Source organism: Natator depressus, chromosome 13 (assembly GCF_965152275.1).
Source record: "Natator depressus isolate rNatDep1 chromosome 13, rNatDep2.hap1, whole genome shotgun sequence".
NCBI lineage: Eukaryota > Metazoa > Chordata > Testudines > Cheloniidae > Natator > Natator depressus.
In genome coordinates this window covers 19,934,135-19,962,075 of record NC_134246.1, presented here as the reverse complement: position 1 = coordinate 19,962,075, position 27,941 = coordinate 19,934,135, and the positions used below count along the sequence as shown (strand labels likewise).

Genomic DNA, 27,941 nt, shown 5'->3' with positions numbered 1-27,941 from the left:
TAGAAATCCCCTGGTTTATAATGATACTGGTTGGACAGACATTATCAAGGTGCACTCTGTACGTCTCTTAGAGTTGAATTTCAGTAGGACTGAGATTATGGTGATGTTATACCTTTTAGGTAATGCCTGGCCCAAGTCAGGGTTTCAGTTCTGTTCTCTTGTCTGTTACTCAAACCTATTCTTCCCGCCCCTCCCCCCCAAAAATTCTGAAGTCCTGCCCATGTTTAAGGAACACTCTGTAGAAAGCCATTGACTGCTGTTCCTTCTTCCGAGACCCATCCCTCTTGTGGGGTTTCTGATCTCAGGCTCCATCCCTGAAAATCTCGAGGGGGATGGTCTCCAAGTCCAGGCTCCAGTCTAAATCCAAACCTCAATACTGCAATGTTTAGCCATGCAGCCCAGCCCCATTGATCCAGGCCCTGACACTTGGTGCTATGTTTTTTTTTTTTTTATTGTGGGGTAGATATACCCTTAGACGTCACAAAAGTGCATCATAACAGTGTTAAAGGTCTTAAACTGGTAAAAGCCAAGAGAATCAGAGTGAAAATGCCATCTTAAATTTGGTCTGGCTGGACCAAAGGTTTACAGTTGATGTAGCCCCTCAGTTAAGAACCTTGGAGCAAAGCTGTAGGACCAGGGAAGCTTTTGGTGCAACTAAAAGTGAGTTAAGAACATGATTTCAGCCTTTAATTCCCAGGATGTGCTGCCAATATTGCATGAGGAGTTCCCACTAAAATTCTCACCTTGCCGATAGTAAACCCCCTTGTATTGTAGTGTACAGAGGGTGGAGGTGGTACTGGGGGATGTGTTCTTGTTTCCCCACTTAACAGGACACTGTTAGCTTCGGGGGGGTGGGGGGTGGAAATCACATTTTATTCTCTTCTCTTTTTTTTTTTTTTAAACTTACTACTGTGACAAGTTTCCTGTAACAGAGATTAGAGGAAAAAAATGAAATAACATTTTGTTTAGCTTCTCTACTTGGACAGCACTTTGTGTGTGATCAGTTTTCCTGTATTCTGGGTATAGTCAGCCATTTCCCCTTATTTGTTGGGTCTTTCTCTCCATGTTAGAGAGAAAAAAACATTTCAAAAATAGGCAAATGTGACTATAAAGCCACACAAGTTGTCATGGGGGGGGACATTGAGCAGGGAGAGGACAGGTGTAGGACCTTAAACTGCTTCAGTGTCATTCCTTGAAACTGACTAGACTACAATTTGTCTGTGTCCCTTTATACTAAAAGTCTTTTTTGATTCAACCAAGGAGAGAGAGAGAGCACCACTGGGCAACAAACTGAGATTAAGGGCCAGATTTTAAAAGGTATTTAAGCACCTAAAAATGCAGAGAGACACCTAGTGGGATTTTCAAAAGTGCCTAAGTGTCTAACTCCCATTAAAACCAGTAGGAGTTAGGTGCCTAGATGCTCCTTTAGGCACCTAAAAACCTTTTAAAAAAAAAATCTGGTCCCAAGTGCATTTCCTAGTAGCACCCAGACTTTGTCTCTGAAAATATGCCAAATATATTATCCATATATCCAAGCATTCATCTTGTGTAACTAGAAATTGAGAGGGTGGGTCAAAGACCATTTCGGAGATTCTGGGTATATCTTCCTTTGAGACATTTTCTTTTAACACACTTGACACCTGGTTCAATCACATGCATTGCAAAAAGGTAAGAAAGCATATTCATCAGAAGTATTTTATGAGCTTGTTTCAGCAAAAAATCCTCCGTAGTAGGGTTGGTCTAGGAGGATTCACAATAGTTCTGGGTGGGCAGGTCATTTGATTACATTTATTGATTTGTGCCTCTTTTATTTTGGGATTAGATTTTATTGACTGTTGTGTTTGAAATTATTGTAGGATGCCCTAGCAGTATGGATAGGTGCTTCATAAACTGAAATAAATAGAGAGAGAACAGATGAATGCCATTTGAGTCAGGAAAGCCACCAGAAACCTTCCTGAAAGATGATAGTGGAATTTTAACAAGTGGTTGCTGAGAGCCCACTCCAGCATCAGTGCCTAATCCTTCTAAATCTCCTGGCTTTTGTGGGTTTGAGACAGTCTGAGATCTGGGGGGTGAATTGTAACTTAGTTGGAACAGTGCAGTAAATAATTAACTCTCTTCAAAATGTCTGCAGCAGCTTTCATCTTGTCAGCAAAGTCATTATTAGAGGCTGCATATTAGGGATCTATTAAGCTTCACAGATAAAACCTTCCATACATTTTGTATCAGCCACGAAACACTTTCTGACTCTGCAGAATGAATGACACTGTACAAGAAATGGATTCATATTACTCAGTGCTTTATAATATAGAGGGACGTTTGATAAATACAATGGTGTGTGTGTGTTAAGCATAAATGTCCAAAGAAGATTTTATTTAATGCAACTGCTACATGTTTATAATGCCTTCAGAAAATGTTTTAATTAAAATAAAAATGCACTGTTTAGCTCTTGGCAATTGGAATGAAAGGTTCTATTCTCCCCTCAGTGCATGTGCAGAGTTCCCACTGGAGTAAATGGAATTACAGGCCTTGAAGGGAAAATAAGAGATCTAAGGAGTACACAGTATATAGGAAATATAGGGCTGACTCCTATCCAGGGCTAGCCATATAAACCAGGTTAAAACAGTAGTCACAGATCCGTAAATAGGTAACTGTCATTTATCCAGCAGGCTACAGTCTCAGTAGTTAATCAGCCATTGGGACCTGAAAAGATCCCCCAGGGCTATCTATTTAGATTCCTTGAATCATGAATATTCTCTCCCCACATAATATCCACCCTGCAAAGCAGCCTTTCAGTGCAATGTCTTATCTGTGTGCAACTTGCTTCCATATTCCAGTGCAAGAACTTTAACCGCTGACTTGGACAGCTGGGCTCTCTAGCAAAGTGAGGACAAGCTGGCTGGGTTCATTTTGTACAGATGGTTAGGAGTGCGGTGTGCTATGATAAGATGGGACTACAATATACAGAATCAAAAGGAGAAGTGCTAACACTTAGGCAGCACAACACCTGAGAATGATCAAGGTGCATTACATGGATAATTACAGGAGCTGAAGTAGCACTGATGTGAACTTACAATATACAATGAAAACACAATGGGCTAGGATCCTCTGCTGGTGTAAATTGGTGTGCTCCATTGACATCAGTGACACTTTACATCAGCTGAGGATCTGGCCCACAGCATTTAATGTTTCAATAATAATTGTACTACTTGGTGTCAGTGGGGTGGAGAAGGGACATAGCCTTGTCAAAGTACCTAATGTCATTAAAAGGACATTGTCTGAGAGATATAACTAATGTCATTACTTGTCTTGCTTTAATGAAGAGATCAGAAGTGTGTTCCCTCCTCTTTCTAGTGTTTGCTAGACTGACAATTTACAAATGCATCAAGAAAAACCACCCCCAGGCAAATCAGACTCCATGTTCAGTAGCTCCTGGCTTATGTAGTTTAGTTTTGTGTCTGACTAGTAAATTGCTTTTAGTTCAATAATTTATCTCCTGCCAACCATTTTATTGTCATTTTGATTTATTAATGAGTTGACTTGGAAGGCTGTCCTCATGCTATAACACAGTGAAGTAAAACCAAGACTTGTATTAAGCACAGATTGCAAATGTAAACAGGCATGGTTTTAACCACACAGCGTCTCCTAGTATCCAGCATGGGACAAGAAGGCTGGACCTCCTGGGTTCTAAACTAATCTTTGCCATTATATCTTACCTTTCCTCTCTATGTGCAATGAGGTTATATAACACTTTTCATCTTCATAAGGAGATTGTGATGCTTAATTAGATAATGTTTGTAAAGCACTATATGAAATTGCCAGGTGGTATTATCCTCCCACTCATTTCTAGAGCTGGATAAATACTGCCAAAAGATATTGTCTACTTCATACAAACAAAACCCTCAGACTTCCTTGCACTCTATTTGTGACCCCTTTTTACATGCTACTTGTAAACATTTGTGAGGGGATTTTTTTGCAAAAATATTTGGGGAAAGACAAAAAGGGGTTACAAAAGTACTGCTGCAAATTTGTAATCACCTGAGAGTTTGCATCAGAAGAATTTGTGTAGCTGTCTTGAAAGTTTTTTCTGGGATTCACCCAGTTGGGAAGCAGAAGTGTTATGTGGCCAAGGAGCCAGGAATATCAGGTTACAGAAAGCAAATTCTCTAAATTCCTTCCTAACTCCAGGCAGTAAGGACCAGATCCACAAAGGTTCTTAAATGCCTAACCTGAGACTTAAGCACTTAAGTCTGGGGTTTAAGCGTCTAAGTCCCAATTTTGGCTCCACTGTGATCCACAGAATTCCCACCGAACCCGGTAGGCACCTAAACTTACTTGGCACCTACGTTATCAGAGTAAAAGTTCCCTAAGTACTTACGTTTCTGCTTCTGCTTCTGGGCATGCATCTATCTAGGCATCTGGACACCTATCTCCGACATAAGCCACAGGGAGATTCACAACCCCGGGAAAGACAGACATTCAGCTGCCTAACTGTGTGTGGGGCCTGATCTGATAGGTGTGCTCAGAGGCTGCCTACTGGGTAGGGTCCCATTCAAAATGCAGGAGGAGGTGGTGGAAGCAGTACTTATCTTATAACATTTAGCCCAGTGGTTAGCAAACTCTTTTGGGATGTGGGAGACGTAGGTTCAATTCCCCTCTCGGCCAGAAGGGGATCTCACACCTCCCAGCCAAGGTTGGGGGATGTTGCCCTAACCACTGGACTGCAGAGTCACTGATGCTTTCTGCCCCAATGACTGTTTAATTATTTATTCACAGTAGAACAGTGAAGTGGGAAACCCTGTTCAAATCCTTTTTCCCACTCTGCCAGAGAGGGGGGAATTGAACCCAGGTCTCCCACGTCCCAGGTGAGTGTTCTACCCACTGGGCTAAAAGTTATGAGGTGGGCCCTGTTACCATCGCTGCCTCCTCTCCCTCTGGCTGTTTTGTGTGGCTTGAGGCAGGCCCCTAACTCACTCCAAGTCCTTATCCTACCTCCAGGAGATTGGTTCCCCATTGCTGGTCACTAAACAGAGCTAGGGGCCTCCCTGCAGCCTGGACTTAAGTGCCTATCTCTGAGACCGAGGCAGAGCTGCTTAGCACACCCCTTGTCACTGGCATTGCCCATTGGCTAGCATGGGCATTTGTAAGGTGCCTAGTTCTCCCCATACATGATAGAGGGAGCCTAGGCACCTAACTCAGGTCTTGTGGATCACAGTGGTGGTCCTGTGGTTTTTGTAGGCACCTAAATGTTAGATGCTGTGATGCTCAGTGTTGCCATGCCTATGTCCCTTTGTGGAACTCACCGTAAGTGGTGGCTTTGCTCTGAAACAAATATTTTCCATTACGCTATGTTCTGGACCCAGGAATGTTCTTTTATTTAATTGAGTAAGTCCTTCTCTTTGTGAGACTTTTTGGACATGAATCAAAGGTTTGACAAAGCAGATCTTGTGCACATAGGAATCCTTAAGGCCAGTTTTCGGCAGGGGGGGAGAGTGGCTGTAAGAAGCTTTCCCCACAGTGAGGTCAGGGAGCATTTTCATTGTGCTACTAGCTGCTGATGGCACCTGCTTCCCCCAAGAAGGAGAGGGTAGAAAGCAGGGCCAGTCACCCAATCCTTCCTCCACACCCCATGCATGTACCAGCCAGTAGAGCTGGTCAGGGTGAATGATGCACTTTGCATGGCAGAACATTTGCTGCAGTGTTCTCCCTTGAGTCCCAGGAGGAATTCTGGCTGACTTAGCTAGAAGTCTCTCTGGCGTTCCTGAGCCAACACAGTCTACGTCCCCTCCCAGATCCCCTTCCCACATCCTTCCTCCACGGGATAGTGCTTGAAACGGCACAATCCTATCTAGCCCATAAGTCTTGTTTATGCTAGGTTCTTTTGTCCCAAATTAGCTGTTGTTTCTGCTACTGATTCAGCTCCGCCAGAGGTGGGCGACCGAGGTGCCAAAAGTAGCTTTTGAAAAATAAATAAATAAATAAATAAATAAACGAGCTTTAAGTTTTGTGGAACTTGTTGTATTGAACTGCCTAAGGCAAAATTAGATGTTATGGTGTTTGATACCTGCAGCCATCTGCATACCCTAGTGCAGTGTTTCTCATTGACTGGTCCCGGAGATCTCCCTGACACAGCTGAGGAAAGCAGCAAACTGGTCGCTCATATCAAAAAGGTTGAGAAATACCTGCACTAGTGTTCCCACTGGCAGAGAAACTGAACCAGAGTTAGCAATGGAGGGAAATGTAGGCCAAAAAAGCCTGGTGTAAGTGCGAGCAGTGAATGTGCAGGGTGGTGTATCTGATTTTCCATGACTTTCCTGCATAGAATGTGTGCCACTCTAGTCTGTTTCCCAATCAGGAAAAAGTAGAACATCTCTTAGGTTATTGCAAAAATATGGAATTATATTTTGTTAGCACAAGAGACCTCTCAGCACTCCCTTAACAGCTATAGCAATGTGTTCACCACATATGGAATGACGTCCAGAAAGGAGCTGTCAGCTGCACGTGCCAAATGACTGCTTTAAATTAACCCACTATATTTGCCAAGCACTGAGTCCTATCTCTGTTTTGTGATGTTGATTGATTAGCTCATCACAAACCTTATTTGCAACGTGTATATACAGTAGGTGCTGCCGGGTTTATTGGGGCAGGCTGGTGGAAAGGACTTATTGTATTGCGCTTTCTATCTCAATTCACAATTATGATTTGCATCTCTTTTATGCCTTGCTATGGTGAAGGAAATGTTACACTTTGTGTTTATTAAGCAGCTGCACACCGAAGGTGTGTATGTGTGGGTTGAGAGGATTTGCTTCTCCATTGCAATGTCAAATTTAGAAGAAAGGTGAACAATCTACAACACAAACATATTGACAAGGCAAGTATTATACGCCATCTGTAATTAGCATAGGATTCAATTCATGCTTGGAAGTTGGATGTTCCAAAGAGGATGGGCACAACCATAGTTTGGGGATACTGGAACAGAGATGGCAAAAGCTGTTCATGGATACAGAGGAGCAAGATTTAGCAGTGATTTCAAATTCAAATGTAATCTTACAATTTACGCTGGTTGACATGGGCAGCCAGAGCAGAAACAAAATGTTACCTCTTCCCAAAAATAGGGCAAGGACCAAGCCTCCAAACATCAGCACAGATTATGTCCTACAAATTTTCTCGGCAGGGAGGCTATAGCCAGAGCTGGGTGAGTAGTACAAAATACCTTCTGTGAATGTGCATTGCAAATAGATTTGCTTCAGCTGCCATTGGGCCCCTTTTGTGATCATTGTCTGCTATTATTTTAGTGAAGGAGCTTCCTGGCATGAATATTTGGGGAAATGGGGTGTTTTCAGCAAATATTGGAGGATATTCATAGATTCCAAGGCCAGAAGGGGCCGTTAGATCGAGTCTGACCTCCTGTGTAGCACAAGCTACAGAACTTCCCCCAAATAATTCTGTAATGGGGTTCACTCACAGCAGAACCACTCCTCCAGGCGTGTGGTGTAGTAGCATTCTTCCTGTGTGGCACCCCCTGCCGATGGTCACTCCATCTCTGCAATGGTCTCTCTTCATGACTCAGCCCAGCAGGTAGGTCACTCTCCGGTCCCTCCCTTTCTGGAGCATCAAAGTCTTGCTAGATCAGCTGTCCGGGTGGCACCTCCAGCAGTCTTCCTAGTGGCTGATATGGGAATCCAGGCCCTCCTTCTACACTGGGTTCCAGCCCAGGGACACACTAACCAGCAGCTAAGGTTTACACAGTCTCCCTGCTTGCTGTTCCCCTAGGCTTCTTCTTACCCTGTTTTAGCAGCCTTTCTTTCCCTACTGCTCATCTGGGATTGGCCCTTATTCCACACTTTATTCTCTCCCCTGGGTTTCATCCTCCACCTCCCCATCTCTCTGCTCCCACAGAGTGACTGCAGACTTTCTCCCTCCAGCCTCCTGCTACTCCAAACATCCTCTCTTTATATTCCTTTCCCAGCTTTTCCCCCAGTTGGCCTTTATCTGTAATTAATGTTTATAATTCCCTGGGCCTCCCATCACATGCAACTGTGAAAGTTAATCAGCCCCTCCTGGGCCACCTTACCCCCTTCACAGCTGGTGTGGAGTGAACACCCCATCACACATTCCTAGAGCAGATCTTTTAGAAAAACATTCAGACTTCATATAGAAATTGTCAGGGATGGAGAATCCACCTCTCTACTCCCACTTGAGATTACCCTGTTTATGCATCCAAGGCTTGCATAGCTCTTTTGGACACAGTGTTGCACTGGGAGCTCATGTTCAGCTCATTACCCACCATCACCCCAAAATCTTTTTCAGAGTCACTGCTTCCCAGGATAGAGTCCCTCATCCTGCAAGTATGGTCTCCATTCTTTGTTCCTAGATGTATACATGTGCACTTAGCTGTATTAAAATGCATATTGTTTGCTTGTGCCCAGTTTACCAACTAATACAGTTTGCTCTATATCAGTGACCTGTCCTCTTAGTTATTTACCGCTCCCCCAATTTTTGTCACCTGCAAACTTTGAGTGATGAGTTTGTTTGTTTTCTTCCAAATCATTGATAAAAATAGGGGCACGAACAGATCCCTGTGGGACTCCACTAGAAACATATCTGCTTGATGATGATCCCCCCGTCTACAATTACATTTTGAGACCTATCAGTTAGCCAGCTTTTAATGCATTTAATGGGTGCTATGTTAATTTTATATTGTTCTAGTGTTTCAATCAAAATATTGTGTGGTACCAAGTGAAATGCCTTACAGAAGTCTAAGTATATTACTTCAACACTATTATCTTTATCAACCAAACCTGAAATCACATTAAAAAATCAAGTTAGTTTGACAGGATCTATTTTCCATAATCCAATGTTGATTGGCATTAATTATATTACCCTCCTTTAATTCTTTATTAATTAACTCCTGTATCAGCTGCTCCATTATCTTGCCCAGGGGTGACATTAGACTGATGGGCCAATAATTACCTGGATTATCCTGCTTATTTTGTTTAAATATGGCACAACATTAGCTTTCTTCCAGTCTTCTGGAACTTCCCCAGTGTTCTGAAACTTAATGAAAATCAACATTAGCAGTCCTGTGAGCTTCTCAGTTAACTCTTTTAAAACTCATAGATGCAAATTATCAATTTTCTACATTTCCTAGCTTCTGATTTATATTCATTACTTTCAAATTTCTCTTTCTTCCATTTGTGTTTATATATAATTATTTTTTTGTAGCTGCCTTCACCTCCCCTCTAAACCAGGTCATTTTTTTAACCAATATGACCTTCTTCCTCAAATGTGGGGTTGTGGCTTTTTGAGAACCTGGTAAACTGTTCTTAAACAATTCCCAATCATCTTTCAAATTTTTCTGATTAAATTCTTCCTCCCAGTTGATTTGGGGTTCATAGTTGTTTTCAGTTTTGTGACACTGGCCCTTAGAAAGTACCAAGTATATATATCTTACTGGTTGGACTTAGTGTTTGCACATTATAATAAATGTGATCAAGTCATGATCACTTGTGTCTAAGCTAACATTAATTTTTAGTTGTCTGAGCAGTTCCTCTTTGGACTCATCTTAAAACACTGCAGTGATGCATTTCAGTGAAGACACCACCTACGCTGATGGGAAGGGTTCTCCTTTCAGCATAGGTAATCCACCTTCCCAAGAGGTAGTAGCCAGAATTCTTCCATTGACCTAGTGATGTCTACACCGGGCGGTCAGTCTGTTTAACTGCATCACTCAGGGGTGTGGACTTTTCTCACCCCAAGTGACATAATTATACTGTGCTAATTCCTAGTGTGGGCCAAGTCTTTATCTGTAAAGACAAAGTCTAATGTAGAATTTCATCAGGTTTGTGTGATGCTGACAGGCCAGGTGCCAACTCATGCCAAGGTCCCCATGTCTCAACCAGACACTAACACGTCACATTGTTACATCACATCACATGAGCATCACAATTAGTTGCCACACTTCTTTCACAAAAAACAAATTGGAGAGACTGCAGTCATGACCCTAACATTCTAAGGATCATTCTTGTGGGAGCAAAAACCAATAACCTATGCCTTCTCAAAGCTAGCTGTCTGTGCTTGAATGTTCCATATCGAATAGGCAGATCAACTTGCGTGTGTACAAACCAAGCATTATTGACGAGAGAATTCTTTGAAACAAATATATTTTTTTTAAAAATCAAACTGTTCCTGGACAATTCATGAAGAGGAAAAGGCAACCTTCAACAGATAATTTGCCATTTTATTCTCCCAGCACTAATTACACAAATCAGTTGAAGTAACTAAGACAGGAATAAGTCTCTCAGCTGCCTACTTAATAAAATGCTGACAGAGATGATAAACATTCCTTTAAAAAGAAAGGACAAATGATTGAACTAATCTGCAAATGGGTGAGTGTCTGTCTAATGAAAGTCTCAGACTTTTTTTGTTACTGTGAAAAGAGCAATGGAGATTCCTTTCATTATTCGTACCAGAGGAATAGCCGTGTTAATCTGGACCTGTAAAAGTGGAAAAGAGTCCTGTGGCACCTTATAGATGTATTGGAGCATAAGGTTTCGTGGGTGAATACCCACTTTGTCAGATGCATCTGACAAAGTGGGTATTCACCCACGAAACCTTATGCTCCAATACGTCTGTTAGTCTATAAGGTGCCACAGGACTCTTTGCCTCTTTCATTATTAGAGTGTCTCTTCATCCACCAGTGCCTCTGGGTAACCAACCATGAGATCTTTGGGTTGTTGCTATTATGAAATACCCCAAAGCATGTTAGGAATGTAACAGAACCAGGTGAAGACACCTGGAGGTGCCTTGAAGGGCATTCTAAATACAGTCTAAATTCAGACATGCCTCAACATATGAAAGTGAATAAAAGACAAAATTGGGGGGAAAGGGAAAGGTAGGAGAAGGGTTACAATAATAAGATCCTCTAATTACTCTGTGTCTGATCCTGCACCCGTTGAAGTCAATGGGAGCATTACCGTTGACTTCAGTGGGCACAGGTTCAAGCCCTGAGGCACATACATATCTGGAGATGGTCCTAACAATCAGAATTCCTGCAGGTAGTGGTGGCCTTGGGCAAAATTTCAGATGGCGCCCAGTGAACTTCAATATTTTGGTACATTTGAGAATTCAGTGAAATGATTTTTCTTTCCGCATCATTGGAGCAAATAGCTCGTCCAACCCAAAGGTCAGGTCTTTGGGACATTTAGTGCTGAGCCCTGTTCCTTAAGCTGCACATGTACTAATTAATTAAGGCACTTTTGAAAGTGCATCTTCATCCCCTTTTGTGGCTTTGAGCTATTCAGTGAAAGTAAAGGATTGGCATTTCTGCCTGCAGGAACATATGCTGAACAGTCTGGAGCACTAGACCAGCTGCCCTGCTGGGACGTTTCATTGAAAGAGCTCTGTGGCTAAAGTAACAGCAGTAAAAGGAGAGGAAGTTCAATGAGTTTTGCTTTAATTTGAGTTTGCCATTTCTCTGAGTAAGGCAAAGCCCCCCCACCCCGCTGACAGAGCTGGCACTGACTCGATTTTATGGTCACTAACAAGCCGGGTGACAGAAGCTGTGTTATGAAAATTTGTTTTTGTGGAAATATTATATAAATGAGTCATCTGCATGCATTTGGAAAGGCCCATTACACTGGCACACATTGACACCAAAGGCTGTATAGCATATTGGTCAAATATGATGGTCTTGGAAGTGAGCTCAAAGAAAATTGCACATGGCCAGAACGTGCAGAGAGGGACAGAAACTCTCACTGTTAATCAGTTTTCAAGTTGTTAAATAAGAATTGAATTGCTCAAGTGCAGAAGAAATTTATGCTGCATCTCAGTTTGAGGTCCTGTGTGTCAGAATTCCATGGGCTGTGTAAGGAATCACATGATGGTTTTAAGGTCTTTTATTGCAAATTATTTAGTGTCTGTGTTTTCATTGATTTATTCAGATAAGCTAGCCTTGTTACCATGTCTGTGATAGGCAGTTTCTGATGTTATCATTATTTGCAGAGTCTTAGTGAACAGGGCAATATGGCATGTCAGTGAGTATAAATAATCTGGAGGCTGTTTTTGCCACCTGGTAATATGATTGATACCTATATATCAGGGGTGGGCAAACTTTTTGGCCCGAGGGCCACATCGAGGTTGTGAAACGGTATGGAGGGCTGGGTAGGGAAGGCTGTGCCTCCACAAACAGCCTGGCCCCTGCCCCCTGTCCACCCCCTCCCACATCCCGCCCCCTGACTGCCCCCCCTCAGAACCCCGACCCATTCAACCCCGCCGCTCCCTGTCCCCTGACTGCTCGCCCCTCGGCACCCCACCCCCTATCCAACCCCCCACTCCCTGTCCCCTGACTGCCCCCCCTGACAGGCCCCCTGGGATCCCCGATCCATCCAACCGCCCCCACTCCTTGTCCCCTGACTGCCCCCTCCCGGGACCCCCATCCCTAACTGCCCCCCAGGACTCCGCCCCCTATCCAACCCCCCATCTCCTGACCGACCCCCGCAACCTCTGCCCCATCCAACCACCCCCTTTCCCCTGACTGCCCCCCAGGACCTCCTGCCCCTTATCCAATCCCCCCCCACCCCCTTATCATGCCGCTCAGAGCGGCAGGACAGGGTTATTGGAAAGCCTGGGAGGTGGGCAGGCGCAAGCCGCACTGCCCGCATGGCTGTGGGGGAGGGGCCGGGGACTAGTCTCCCCGGCTAGGAGCTCAGGGGCTGGGCAGGACGGTCCCATGGGCCGGATGTGGCCCGCGGGCCATAATTTGCCCACCTATGCTATATATCTATGCAATACTCTTACAAACTTTAGGTCAAGCTGAAAATTACTCTACAGAGCTCCTTGAAGACATTGGGCAAAGCTACAAGTAGCACACATTGTATATGCTGGCAAAACGTAAAGGAAGACATGGTCCCTCTCCCCCATGGTCCCAAAGAGTTTACAATCTAAAAAAGCAAAAGATAGGAGAAAGGGACACATCATACATGTGCATGATTAAGGTGATGTCTGGCCATGTCTTGATGACCCAACATATTTATTATAGGTTAAGGTTACCTGATATTTCTCATTTATAAGATCCTGTTTTCAGTTGCTTATAATTTTGAAAAACTTCAACCATTTGGGATGAAATTTTCCATACCACGTCTCTGCTTCAGGCTGAATTTTTTTTGGAAAGTTTCATCTAAAATGACGGAACTGTTTCCAAGAATGAGGTTAGGGAACATATTTTGTCGTGGTTTGACATTCTTAAAATGGTTTAATTGAGAAGCTCTAGTACCTCTAGTATCTTGTGGAAGTGGGAGGAGGAGCCCAGAGGCAGAGGAGAAAGAAGAGCATTGACTTTGCAACCTTAACATTTTTTAATGTCATTTGTATATATAATTAGGTCATACAGAATATATCCAAGGAGCCCCTCCGATATTGATGCTGTGAACTAATTTCTTGTGCACTTTTATCAGGGTGTTCTCCCATGTAGGACCTAGCAGGAATTCAGTCAGCATCATAAGTGGAAATCTTGCCATTGATGTCAGTGGAATTATGCCAGTTCACAGCAACTAAGGATGTGGCCCAATGACTTTTTTTATTATTATTATTATTATTATTATTATTATTTTATTATTATTTTTACTTTGTAGTATATACAATAGAGATTTGGGATTTTGTTTAGTAGTTGCCTGGAGTGAGGCAGTGTGGCTTAGTGGGCAGGGCAGAGCAAGATAGTGGGGACTCAGAAGAATTGGGCTCTATTCCTGGCTCTGCAACTGGTCTGCTGTCTGACCTTGGGCAAGTTGCTTTAATCTCCCTCTGCCTCTGTTTTTCCACTTGTAAAATGGGGATAACGATATTGATCTCCTTTGTAAAGCGCTTTGAGACCTACTGAAGAAAAGTGCTCTATAAGGTGTATGTACAGGTATTAAACCACTGCACAGAAAACACTCTTGACAGTGGATGACAATAAGATTAGTGGGCCATTTTGGCAGACAAGACAAGGCAGCTTATCTGCCTCTTTCTTAGGCAGAGTACTCCAGCTGAGCCTCAAGGTCACTGACTGAGATTAAAATTTCAACCTGATACACAGGGCTTTAGGGGTGTGGTTCACATTGACTCTGATGGAAGTATGGCTAAAACCCAGCATGTGCCTGTAGCAAGGTGTGTGTGTGTGTGTGTGTGTGTGTGTGTGTGAGAGAGAGAGAGAGAGAGAGAGAGAGAGAGAGGAGAAACTGAGAGGAGGCCAGCTCCCAGGAAAGGTCAGAAAGCTTCAGTCTGAGAATTGGTTTGGGGAGGGGAACCTTTGGTTTCTTTGAGCACTTTCATATGGAACAAATCTACAGCCATCTAATTGAGGATGATTCACAATGGCAGTGACAGCTTTTCATGTCAACTTTATTTAGGGCTTCCTTTCCTTGTAACCCATCCTGAGTTCATCAAGACACTGATACAGGCTCCAGTGAATATAACTGAATTTTCACCATGGAAGTGGCTGACAAAGTACACCGTATTTAGCTTTGATTCTAGATCTTCTCCGTGTCCCTTGACACCCCAGCTTCTACAGATGAGTGGTGAAGCCAGAAGTCAGGGGAACTAAGTAGTACTGGCTACTCTGAAGCAACGATCAACATCCCTGTGCAGCGCATCCAGGATTCTCCATTCAGGGTGGGAATAGTGCTCTTGGGAGACAGGTGATTTTTACAATACAACTTTATGGTCCACAGTGTGGTCCATGCAAAAGGTTCCTAAAGTGCTTTGGAGTTAAATAGCTACACAATGAAACTAAAATAAAAGCAGCAGCCAAAAGAAATGTAAAGGCAGTGGGGCTGGTTAACTGAAGAAGGCATAAAAAGAAGGTCCTTAAGATTCAGTTGGAATGAGTTGATGGTCACTATTTTCACTGGCATACCAAGGACCTCTGGAGCTAAATGCATGAGCCTCTACAGCCTGAGCTAAAGAGCTGGGCTCTGTAGCTGAGGGCTGCACCAGACTCCTTACACATACTGACCAGTGAGTTATGCATACAAAGGAAGGAAATGTAGAATTGTCTGCTGACATGAATGGGAGAGTAGTGCTGCTGTTTGAGGCTTGAGGCTGACGTTGTTGCACTTTCTTGTACTGTAACAAAGAAAGCAGCAGTAGCAGGATTGGAGGCATCTTCAGAGAGCCATGTCATGGGGAGACCCCAGAAGAGAGTCTCAGTTGCCACGTGTAACTACAGACAGGTATTTTGCTACCAGTGTTCCTGACACTGGTAACATGAACTGGACGTCAGCCTGACATTCTGTTGTCATTCCGTTTCCCTGCCTCCAGTTTGCAGTGTTGTGGGCCTCTCGCAGTTACTATTTAAAATGCCTCCCACGGTACATAGCTAAAAGGCAGACATGGAATTTGCCTTCTCAGTGGATTCCATCACCCTCAGGTATATACAGGAGTGAGGAAGCTGATGACCTGACCAGAACTGGAAGATCGGAAACTCAGGATGGAATGATACCCGTTGAGAATATTGACACTCTATCAAGGGGAATACTACCTGAAAGAAATGGTCAGAAGGTAAAAGATCCTCTGATCTGGAAAATAACATCCACTCTTGTGAGGTTGCAGACAGGGCACACTGCAGGAATGAAATCAATAGAGATGGACCTAAGATATATCCACTCTGCAAGATGTTTTGGGATCAGGCTTTAACACCTGCCCATGCTTTTGAATGTAATATCATAGGGAACATGAAGCTTTTCAGACTGGACACCTGGGATCTAGCCTTTGAACTCAACAACTTGTACTGGATCCTTTGTATTCTTAACTTTCGTGTCCTGATATGATTATTGCAGGACAACAACAACAACAGATTGGAAAGCTGAAATAGGAAGGGTGGCTTTTTTTTACTCAAAAGCTTTACTTCCACCCACCCAGAGCCTGATTCATGTTAGCTCCCTGCACTAGTATACAACAAAAATGCTCATTGGCCCTCTCATTGGTATGGGATGTTGGTGTTGGGACGGTGACAAAGCCCTTGCCTGTGTGTTGCCTTAGAGCTGTGGCTAAGGCAAAACCTAATATAAGACATTAGGTTGGTTTATTGGTGTTTTTTTTTTAATATTACAATATATAGGCAAGAACATATTGCCCTTGTATATAGTCAGGGATGGCAAAATTCCTCTCCAAAATGACATTATTAAATTTGAAGTCTTCCTTCTGAATGCTTTCCAAAGTGAATATTGACAGAATTTACAAGCTGAAGTTTCTTCCCTACTCTTCAGTCCCATCATTTATATTTAGAGGGGAACTTTGGAGCTTTTTGCTTTGGAAATAAATTAAGATTTCCATTCCACTAACTCTCTCTGTACAAGCTCCACATCTCCAAAGACACTTACATTTTTAAATGGAAATAATGGAATGTTATTTCCTCCTTCACTCACCTGCCAGGTCCTGAGTTCAGGTGTCTGTGTTTCTTTGGCAACAAAGGACACGGCAAAAAAAATAAAGCATTTCCTTGTACTGCCTGCTACTACAAGATCTTTGTGATGTCCTCCTCTGTTGCCAGGGAAACACAGAATCCTGAACTCAAAACTTGCCTGGCAAATGAAGGAGGAAATGAATTTGTTTCAATTTTAAATGTTCATGATTTTTTTTTTTAAGCATGCACAGAGATTTGTTACTGATTTGGGATCTAAGGCGTTTATCTGAAGTTCAGTTTTAAAATTACGTTTGTGTGTGTGTGTATAATTCTTTATTATCTCATTGCATCTATTTCCATATTTGATGCAAATATGAATCTGAAGTCTCAATGGCACAGCTTCATTTTGGCACTAATGCCTGCTGCAGTGTAACTAGATGCACATAAAATATTAACACTCATACAGTATGTGTCGCAGAATAAAATGTTGTGAAAATTTGTTGCACTGTATCCGAAATTTATTTCCTTTGCCACTATCAGCACCTTGTCTCAGAAGAAATTCCAAAACATTTTAATTTCTGCCAGTTCCTTAGCTAATTACAATAACTACAGGTAGAAAACAGTCCAGCTGTGTAGATACATGCATCTTATGAGCAACATCAGAATAATTTACAAGGTCTGTAATATTCCAGCCTCTACTCCCCCTCTTCTTTCTGTAGACTGACCTTGTTTAAACACTGTGTCTTGTACCTTTCTTGTACATTTTATAAATCAGTTCACATCAAATATTTTCCTGTTCGTTATGGTATACTGATTTTTCTTCCTCAACCCTAAATACAGATACCTGCTCCTCTAATAAATGTTTAGTCTGGCTGAACGACTTATGGTAGTCTGCAAAGTTATTTTTACACTGGCTCGGTCACAACTTAATATAGAGTCTTTTTTCCCCTCTGTTCTGTCCTCTCTTACTCCCCTTGGCAACGAGGTACGGAACCCAGTAAGGTGCTTTAGAAAGTTCATTGCATCTCCACTTCTCTTGCAAAATAAATTTAGAAATATTTTGAACAAAACTATGCAGCCTCAGCCGTAGGATTTTCAATTACCCTGGGGTCACACGTGTACCCGAGGCATGGGGTGGTCATGGCTAGGTGCAGTCATACTGTATCCATGAATAATGGCCAGCCATTTGATTGACTGGCACAGAACTATTCTGTGATAAGAGTGGCGAGCACAAATTCCATTTGATACAATATTGAATACCATGCCCTTCCCTCCCGCCTCCCGCAAATCCCTGTGATTGACACAGATTTCTCCTTCATCTATTTGGTTGTTTGGTAACAACAGATAGAGAACCTTCTATTTAAAACTAGATCTTGCTGTTGTTCCTCAGGTATATTCTACTGTTGCATTGATGGCTTTTTTTCTAATACTCAGTAATCTTTAAAAAAGTATGATATTTTGGATGGGTTCCCACATCCTCCTCTATTCTTCACTGAGGATGAAGAAATTGTGTCTCTTCCTACCCTGACCAAGTTTTAAATTATTCTTCTGTTGAGAACACAGTACTCTGCTTAAACTCTCTGGGCCAAATTTCCAAAACCACTTTAACTCACTGGGGAAGATTTTCACATCTGAGAGTATTTTGTTTGCACGCTCATCCCAGATGTAGCCAAGATGTTATCAGTTTGCCAGATCGGTGGATGAGAAAGTTTAGACCTCGGGTTTAGGGTCCTTCGAAAATTTGGTTCTACATTATTTTTTGCAAGGGTGTTGGTGGAACATGCAAGAACTAACTGAGCCTCTGAACAATTTGGGTACTGTTCATGCTGCCTACTGATTCATGGGCACTGATTGACTTCCCTAGATTCTTACCAAGTGCAGAATGGTAGGTTTGATATATGTCTATTTCCCACTAGTGACGCGAGTGTCCTGGCAGAGCTGATCTCAAAGTGGTTGCATTGGATCACGTGGTCTCATGCAACCTACAACTCAAGGGTTGGTTCTGTCTCTGCTTCTAGCGCAGCCTGAGTTGGAGACCAACCTTCTCTCCAGGCAGTCTGGGATTCTGCAGTTGCATGCAACCTTGCAAATCATTATGCTGGCCCTAGATTATCTTTTTTGGCTCTGTACTTGCTTCACAGGATGCTTTCCCTTAACTCCCCCCAGGTAGTGGGGCTTTTAAATTAACCCTTGATTCTGCAAAGTCTTTCACGTGGATGGGCCCTTAAGAATACATGGATCCATTTGCAGGAGCAGGGCTCTCATTTGCAAATAGGAAGAGCCAATTAGTGAGCCTGGGTCCCACGGTGTCAGTAACAAAACTGCCTGTGAAAAACACATTGGACTGTTCCCCAAGCTTTCGTGAAACACAACAACCCTCCTCACTCGCTGATTTTGCATTGTGGACAGGTTAGAAGTTGATGTCTGGGTGCCATTCTTTGTAATGTTTAAAAAGGGGACTCTGTTCTTTGTTGTACAAGAGAGCCAAAGTGGGTGAGATGATATCTTTCATTGGACCAACCTCTGTTGGTGAAAGACAAACTTTCAAGCTTATACAGAGCTTCAGGTCACCTACAGTTGCATGTGCCAGAGCTACAGACCAGTGTGGATTTTTTATTTGCAAGTAAATGTAACTCTATCTAGGAAAAAGAAAAGGAGTACTTGTGGCACCTTAGAGACTAACCAATTTATTTGAGCATAAGCTTTCGTGAGCTACAGCTCACTTCATCGGATGCATACTGTGGAAAGTACAGAAGATCTTTTTATACACACAAACCATGAAAAAATGGGTGTTTACCACTAAAAAAGGTTTTCTCTCCCCCCACCCCACTCTCCTGCTGGTAATAGCTTATCTAAAGTGATCACTCTCCTTACAATGTATATGATAATCAAGGTGGGCCATTTCCAGCACAAATCCAGGGTTTAACAAGAATGTCGGGGGGGGTGGGGGGGTAGGAAAAAGCAAGGGGAAATAGGTTACCTTGCATAATGACTTAGCCACTCCCAGTCTCTATTCAAGCCTAAGTTAATTGTATCCAATTTGCAAATGAATTCCAATTCAACAGTCTCTCGCTGGAGTCTGGTTTTGAAGTCTTTCTGTTGTAATATCGCAACTTTCATGTCTGTAATCGCGTGACCAGAGAGATTGAAGTGTTCTCCGACTGGTTTATGAATGTTATAATTCTTGACATCTGATTTGTGTCCATTTATTCTTTTACGTAGAGACTGTCCAGTTTGACCAATGTACATGGCAGCGGGGCATTGCTGGCACATGATGGCATATATCACACTGGTGGATGTGCAGGTGAACGAGCCTCTGATAGTGTGGCTGATGTTATTAGGCCCTGTGATGGTGTCCCCTGAATAGATATGTGGGCACAGTTGGCAACGGGCTTTGTTGCAAGGATAGGTTCCTGGATTAGTGGTTCTGTTGTGTGGTATGTGGTTGCTGGTGAGTATTTGCTTCAGGTTGGGGGGCTGTCTGTAGGCAAGGACTGGCCTGTCTCCCAAGATTTGTGAGAGTGTTGGGTCATCCTTCAGGATAGGTTGTAGATCCTTAATAATGCGTTGGAGGGGTTTTAGTTGGGGGCTGAAGGTGACGGCTAGTGGCGTTCTGTTATTTTCTTTATTAGGCCTGTCCTGTAATAGGTGACTTCTGGGAACTCTTCTGGCTCTGTCAATCTGTTTCTTCACTTCCGCAGGTGGGTATTGTAGTTGTAAGAATGCTTGATAGAGATCTTGTAGGTGTTTGTCTCTGTCTGAGGGGTTGGAGCAAATGCGGTTGTATTGCAGAGCTTGGCTGTAGACAATGGATTGTGTGGTGTGGTCAGGGTGAAAGCTGGAGGCATGGGTCAGTAGGTTTCCGGTATAGGGTGGTGTTTATATGACTATCGTTTATTAGCACTGTAGTGTCCAGGAAGTGGATCTCTTGTGTGGACTGGACCAGGCTGAGGTTGATGGTGGGATGGAAATTGTTGAAATCATGGTGGAATTCCTCAAGGGCTTCTTTTCCATGGGTCCAGATGATGAAGATGTCATCAATATAGCGCAAGTAGAGTAGGGGCGTTAGGGGACGAGAGCTGAGGAAGCGTTGTTCTAAGTCAGCCATAAAAATGTTGGCATACTGTGGGGCCATGCAGGTACCCATAGCAGTGCCGCTGATTTGAAGGTATACATTGTCCCCTAATGTAAAATAGTTATGGGTAAGGACAAAGTCACAAAGTTCAGCCACCAGGTTAGCCATGACATTATTGGGGATAGTGTTCTTGAAGGCTTGTAGTCCATCTTTGTGTGGAATGTTGGTGTAGAGGGCTTCTACATCCATATTGGCCAGGATGGTGTTATCAGGAAGATCACTGATGGACTGTAGTTTCCTCAGGAAGTCAGTGGTGTCTCGAAGGTAGCTGGGAGTGCTGGTAGCGTAGGGCCTGAGGAGGGAGTCTACATAGCCAGACAATCCTGCTGTCAGGGTGCCAATGCCTGAGATGATGGGGCGCCCAGGATTTCCAGGTTTATGGATCTTGGGTAGTAGATAGAATATCCCAGGTCGGGGTTCCAGGGGTGTGTCTATGTGGATTTGATCTTGTGCTTTTTCTGGGATTTTCTTGAGCAAATGCTGTAGTTTCTTTTGGTAACTCTCAGTGGGATCAGAGGGTAATGGCTTGTAGAAAGTGGTGTTGGAGAGCTGCCGAGCAGCCTCTTGTTCATATTCCGACCTATTCATGATGACGACAGCACCTCCTTTGTCAGCCTTTTTGATTATGATGTCAGAGTTGTTTCTGAGGCTGTGGATGGCATTGTGTTCTGCACGGCTGAGGTTGTGGGGCAAGTGATGCTGCTTTTCCACAATTTCAGCCCGTGCACGTCGGCGGAAGTACTCTATGTAGAAGTCCAGTCTGCTGTCTCGACCTTCAGGAGGAGTCCACCTAGAATCCTTCTTTTTGTAGTGTTGGTAGGGAGGTCTTTGTGGATTAGTATGTTGCTCAGAGGTATTTTGGAAATATTCCTTGAGTCGGAGACGTTGAAAATAGGATTCTAGGTCACCACAGAACTGTATCATGTTCGTGGGGGTGGAGGGGCAGAAGGAGAGGCCCCGAGATAGGACAGCTGCTTCTGCTGGGCTAAGAGTATAGTTGGATAGGTTAACAATATTGCTGGGTGGGTTGAGGGAACCATTGCTGTGGCCCCTTGTGGCATGTAGTAGTTTAGAAAGTTTAGTGTCCTTTTTCTTTTGTAGAGAAGCGAAGTGTGTGTTGTAAATGGCTTGTCTAGTTTTAGTAAAGTCCAGCCACGAGGAAGTTTGTGTGGACGGTTGGTTTTTTATGAGAGTATCCATTTTTGAGAGCTCATTCTTTATCTTTCCCTGTTTGCTGTAGAGGATGTTGATCAGGTGGTTCCTCAGTTTCTTTGAGAGTGTGTGGCACAAGCTGTCAGCATAGTCTGTGTGGTATGTAGCTTGTAATGGATTTTTTACCTTCAGTCCTTTTGGTACGATGTCCATCTGTTTGCATTTGGAAAGGAAGATGATGTCTGTCTGATCTCTATCAAGCATTCTTACAACTACAATACCCACCTGCGGAAGTGAAGAAACAAATTGATAGAGCCAGAAGAGTTCCCAGAAGTCACCTACGACAGGACAGGCCTAACAAAGAAAATAACAGAACACCACTAGCCGTCACCTTCATCCTCCAACTAAAACCCCTCCAACGCATTATTAAGGATCTACAACCTATCCTGAAGGATGACCCAACACTCTCACAAATCTTGGGAGACAGGCCAGTCCTTGCCTACAGACAGCCGCCGCAACCTGAAGCAAATACTCACCAGCAACCACATACCACACAACAGAACCACTAACCCAGGAACCTATCCTTGCAACAAAGCCCGTTGCCAACTGTGCCCACATATCTATTCAGGGGACACCATCACAGGGCCTAATAACATCAGCCACACTATCAGAGGCTCGTTCACCTGCACATCCACCAGTGTGATATATGCCATCATGTGTCAGCAATGCCCCTCTGCCATGTATATTGGTCAAACTGGACAGTCTCTACGTAAAAGAATAAATGGACACAAATCAGATGTCAAGAATTATAACATTCATAAACCAGTCGGAGAACACTTCAATCTCTCTGGTCACGCGATTACAGACATGAAAGTTGCGATATTACAACAGAAAGACTTCAAAACTAGACTCCAGCGAGAGACTGTTGAATTGGAATTCATTTGCAAATTGGATACAATTAACTTAGGCTTGAATAGAGACTGGGAGTGGCTAAGTCATTATGCAAGGTAACCTATTTCCCCTTGCTTTTTCCTAACCCCTCCCGCCCCCCCGACGTTCTTGTTAAACCCTGGATTTGTGCTGGAAATGGCCTACCTTGATTATCATACACATTGTAAGGAGAGTGATCACTTTAGATAAGCTATTACCAGCAGGAGAGTGGGGTGGGGGGAGAGAAAACCTTTTTTAGTGGTAAACACCCATTTTTTCATGGTTTGTGTGTATAAAAAGATCTTCTGTACTTTCCACAGTATGCATCCGATGAGGTGAGCTGTAGCTCACAAAAGCTTATGCTCAAATAAATTGATTAGTCTCTAAGGTGCCACAAGTACACCTTTTCCTTTTGCGAATACAGACTAACATGGCTGCTACTCTGAAATCTATCTAGGAAGTTTCTTCATGTCGTCTTCTTGTTGGTGATACACAGAGTTAATTGAAACATATACACAGGTTCTTGTTTGCCGAAGATACTAAACTGACAGGTGCTATAGTAAAATTTAACAATATGGTGTGATCTGAAGTTTAATGTCAGAAGTTAAGTGTGACTTTACTTTTGTGATTCAGTTACACCTACAGTAGATCAAATAACCAGTCTGAAATGGGCACAAGTTATAAAACAAGATCTCTAATTTGGGATGACTTTCTATGTGCTTGATGATTCATTTCCTTAAGGAAAATATATTTAAACAGTCATAGATTCAAGCTGAACATAAATCATGCTAAAGGAAATTCAAAGCCTGATTTTTGCATTAGATTTCATGTTTGCAACCCTTCTGAAATTCACAGAGCTTCATGTGTTACAGAAAACTTGGCTTTGTATCTTTAATTGTATTCATAACAAATTATCAAAAGGCAGTGGTGCTATATATAGACGAGATCTTGACAAACAGCAGGCACATTCCTTTTAAGAGAGGGTCTTGCAACCACTTGGGCTAAGGTAAGGATGCGAAGATGTTGATGTTATAAGTTTGGACAAATTAATTGCTTTTCCCCAAACCTAGCTTTGCCTTTTTTGTAGCTAAGCATCACGAGCTCTCACTAGGAACTCAAGGGAGGCAGTTATATGTTCAGCATCTTTTTATTTCTTCTGTTCTCTCTTCCATAAACTACATGATCTCAAAATTCACCTAAAAAACAAACAAAAAGCCATTTCTGTCATTTGTGTGTTTTGAACATTATTACTTCTGTCTTCTGGAGAAAGGCATAGTTAGTGTGAGTGACACTTATTTAGAATGACACTTTATAATCACCTAACTCTGGAATTTTCACACCTTCTCTTTCTTCTGTCTCTGGAGGTTTACTGCAACTCTGATTCATTCATATTTCGGATTCTGTGCTGAGACAACATCCTCAGAGTTAAAAATAATGTAAGATAGATGGGGGGAACTAGGACAGAGCGCTCTGGTTCTTCAACTCTCCTGTAATTAGGTAGGGATACTGAATAAACGTTTATAATATGTCATGTTTGTCACGGAAGAGGACATTTAACCCAAGGACATGGATCACTTTTACCTCTTAGCATTGGTGATCCCAGGTCCAGAAAATCCTTATCCTGAAATGGGAAACTGGAGGGTTCTTGGAAAGACAGCAAGAGAGCCCATGGAAGGCACTGGAATGTTTATTTCATAGTGCCAGGGACGACTTAGTTTGTGAACTTTTCAGATTGTTGGACTGGACAACATGGCTGCAGGTTTGAATCCATACATCTTCATGTATTAGTATCTGGTTAGGCATTTTCCCCTCATTATGGGAAATAAGTATTACAACACAATGGGTTATAAATTTTGGGGTAATTACTTTTTGAATAGGCTCCAAATGAGATCAGAGCCCCATTGTGCTATAGGGGCTTACTATTAAGAGACAAGACAGACAAAGGGTGGGAGAGGAAACCTCCACAGACAGGAAGTGATTTGCCCACTGTCGCACAGCAGGTCAGTGGTAGAGCCAGGAACAGAACCTACATTTTCCACTAGATCATACTGTCCTAAAGGTCCTCTCCTGTGGGCCTCCATCTTGTCCCTCCTCTTGTCTAATATGTATATGGGACAATTAGTAAGGACAGTAAAGAGACAGACTTCTGTGTTGTCAGTATACCAGGGACACCTGGTCTTATCTAATCCCACTAGAGCCGTTGAATGCTTTACCCCATGATTGGTAGAGGCTAGCGTAGGAATGCTAGATGGCTAAAGCTAGATAATCAAAAGTGATGCCCCCAGGATGGGGGAAGACTGGAAGACCTGCTGAGGTTTATATTTGCTCCTTTAACTGAGTTAATGTATCCACCAGCTTAAGAACATAAGAACAACCATACTAGGTTAGACCAATGGTGCATCTAGTCCAGTATACTGTCTTCTGGCAGCGACCAGTGCCAGGTGCTTCAGAGGGAATGATCAAAGCAGGATAATTTCAAGTGATCCATCCTCTGGCGTCCAGTCCAAGCTGCATCCCTGACCATCTTGGCTAATAGCCATTGATGCACCTATCCTCCATGAACTTCTCTAATTCTTTTTGAATCCAGTTATGCTTTTGGCCTTCATGACATCCCCTGGCAATGAGTTCCACAGGTTGACTTGCTTTTGTGCTTTTCGTTGTGTAAGGAAGTACTTCCTTATATTTGTTTTAAACCTGCTGCCTATTAATTTCATCGGGTGACCCGTAGTTCATGTGATACGTGAAGGGGTAAATAACACTTCCCTATTCCCTTTCTCCACACCATTCATGATTTTATAGACCTTTATCATCTCCCCCCTTAGTCGTCTCTTTTCCAAGCTGTATGTATTAGCTAATCATAAAACCATGTTGACCAAGTCAGTTTTTTGTCTCTGCTTATCTCTGGGCAAGAGATTATGACCATTTCATTCAGATGCAGGTCTTGCTACTGTGAACCGATCCATTGTCACCTCACAATTAGACTGCTGCTGTGTGTTCCCCAAGGGTCAGGTACTCCATGATCTTGCATTGGCTGGCTGTCAGTTTCTGAGCAGAGTTAAAGTGTTGTTCAAATGACCTGAGGCCTCACTGTATGAGAGATGCATCTCTCCTCGTACCACCTTGCTGAAGCTGAGATCAACAGAAGCATGACAGCCCCTTATTTTAAAAGAGATGGAGCTCCCTGCAGTGTGTTCTCTCTGATCGGCCCTGAATTAATTCCACTCCTCCAGGTGTATGTGTGCTCACACACACAATACAAAATCGTCCAAATCTACTGGCCTTTAGGGCACACTGCAATTCCTACCTTGTTCCTCAGGCTTTGGAGAAGGCGGTGCTGAGAGTTGGGCTTGTGCACTAAGGTTTGGGATCTGTGGCTGAGGTGTGGTTTGTGGAGAGGCTGTTCTGTGCCATTTTGTGCATTACTTGCCTTGCTCATTTTACTATGTGGCAACAGCACCCAGGGTTCTGAAAAGGTACAATTTACTGTTTTATATAAATTAAGACATTTGGACCATCACTTAAGCTGAAGAAGCTACTGGCCTTGCAGGTCTTCTGTGGCAGCTGTGAAGCATTTAATGTTTTCTCCTCTGTCCCAAAGGGATCACTAAACTAATTTAAAAATAAAACACACACATTTGTACCTCTCTATACTGTTCAGCAACCAGCACTGTAATTATAGCAGTGCTTCTCCTTATCTACATGGTAATTTTATTGAATCAAGACTCTTCTCTGCAAGGGGTGTCAGCTTTGGGGGAAAAAATCAATTATTCTGTTCCATTAAAAAAAGTAAAAAATCAGCACCAGCCTCCATACGAAGCTGTTTGGATCGTGCTGTCACAAACAAGTTACATGGAAACGTGGAAAGAATTCTGACGAGCATAAATCTGGTTAATAAATAATTTCCATTAAATACTTAGAAATAAAATTTGTCATTTTTGTTCAAGAATTTCAGTTTTTTAAATTTTGTGATTGAAAACCCTCAAACAAGAGGGGTTTTTAAAAGTCTTCTGAAAACTTACGATTTTTTTTTTTCATTTTGGCGGGCACCCACTTCTTTAAACTTCGCTACCTTTTCCCTGTGAAAGGAAGTAAGAGAGTGGCTTTTCCTGCCAAAATGAATTTTTGTAAAACTTCTAAACTTTCCATTTTGAAATTTTTCACTGAAAAAGGCATGTTCCATCTAGAAAGGTTACTGGAAAATTTTCCAAGTAGCTTTTTAAAAGGGCTTATGATGTCACAGGAATTGTTCACACAAGCCTCAAAAATGGACCAGTACCTTTTTCAGATTTTATAATAGAAAGAAAAAAATACCTAGATGGTTTATTGATCCCAAGCCTAATTTGCAGTCCAGTAGGAATAGCCTGCTGGTAGGCTCCATTGCTCAGAAATCCCAACTCCATTGGTGTTGGCCATCTAAGGAATAAAAAGTGTCTTAAATCATCCTAAATGTTTTTTTGGTTTCATGTTCAGTGTCATCCTCTCCTTGAAAGAGGAGTGCCTTTAGCACCCTCTGTAGCAAAATGGGTGTTTGATCCTCCACCTGCTGATATTTGTCCCACAGTGTTATACTTCAGTATTTCCCCTCTAGATCACTGGTTCAAATCCAACCGTACTCAGAAATTATTCTCCAGTGACTCATTAGTGGAGTGTTTGACATGAGTTTGTCTTAGCCCAGTTTGCAGCAGATGGTTTTCCTTATCGCAGATGCCTCCCTATAACTGGCACCCCCATTAACATTTTCAGCAGTAAGACCAAGTATTACATGGCTACAGAGAATCCACTCCTCTCATTCCCCTAAAGTAGTTCCCTCGAAGCTAGGAAGGCAAGATGCATTGGGAAGGGTGATAGGGTAGGGGCCTATATAAGTGTGGTTACAACTTGATTTAATAACAAACCGCAGCTCACATCTCCTCAGAGAGGAAAACTCCTCCTGCTCTAATAATGCTAGTGGGGGAAAAAGGGCCTGTGTTTGGAACACCGCATACCTAGAAATTTTCCCTAAAAGCTAGTGCTTGTGGTCTTCCTACTTATATAAGTGTCTGAGAAAGAGCTAGAGCTACTGCTCCTCCCAGAACACACCTGCTTCTGGAGTGAAGTTATAAAAGGCCAGCTGCTCCCATTTTAGAGTGGGTAGCCCAGTAGAGTAGAGGTAAGGCAGGTTCAGTAGAAGAGATTGATAGAACTGTGTCCCACTTCCCACCACCTATAGGGGAAGAAGGGAAAAGGAAGGTTGAGTTTGGTTTAGCTTCAGTGAGAATCTTTAAAATAGACATGTTGTTTTACAAACCTCAGCTTAAATGAGCCAGAATGAGGACATTGTTCCTTATGCTGCTCACGTTCAGT

At 42.8% G+C, this 27,941-nt stretch overlaps 1 protein-coding gene across 1 annotated transcript in view; it reads left to right on the top strand.

Annotated features, from left to right (window-relative positions):
* RIMS4 (regulating synaptic membrane exocytosis 4) overlaps positions 1-27,941 on the top strand; it is an 81,954-nt gene that overhangs the window by 21,766 nt on the left and 32,247 nt on the right. The gene's annotated exons all lie outside the window — the stretch shown is intronic.